The sequence below is a fragment of the Elephantulus edwardii genome, unplaced genomic scaffold, assembly GCF_000299155.1.
Source record: "Elephantulus edwardii isolate Elephantulus edwardi_28Jun2011 unplaced genomic scaffold, EleEdw1.0 scaffold00094, whole genome shotgun sequence".
Lineage (NCBI taxonomy): Eukaryota > Metazoa > Chordata > Mammalia > Macroscelidea > Macroscelididae > Elephantulus > Elephantulus edwardii.
In genome coordinates, this window is record NW_006399844.1 from 9,750,876 (window position 1) to 9,751,507 (window position 632).

Consider the following 632-nt stretch of genomic DNA (forward strand, 5'->3'; position numbering starts at 1 on the left):
GCGATTGGCACAGGATAGAGCAGGGTTTAGGGCTGTTGTACATAGGGTCGCTATGAGTCGCAAACGACTTGACAGCACATAACAACAACAACAACGACTAGTAAATGATGTTGAACATCTTTGCATGCGTTTCTTTTCTGTCCTTGTATCTTCAGTAAAGTGCCTAAACCTTTTGCTCATTTTTTTGCTGGATTGTCTTTGGAAAAAAATAATGAGAGGACAGGGAATATATAAACATATAGACATAGGAAGGACTTTTATTTTCACTCTATATATATTGTTGTTGTTAAGTACCATAGAGTTGTAGATGACTCAAAGCAACCCTATGAATGAAAGACCTGAACACTTGTATAACTTTAATCATTTCTCCAAGTTAATAGAGTTTACAGAGGCAAGCTATTTCAGAAGTGGATGCCACTCCTGCTTCCAAGCTTGTTCTAATTGGGAAGCTCCACAAAACACTGTCCACCATGGGTAACCATTATTACATTTGATGCATCAGTGTTACAGTGTTCAGCATCACAGCAACCACGAGTTACCTCTGTACAGCAAATGGACACACCAGTGTTATACCACTTAGAAGAATGTTTGACCAAAACAATTAAAGCCAGTCCTGAGGGCCACAGATTAAT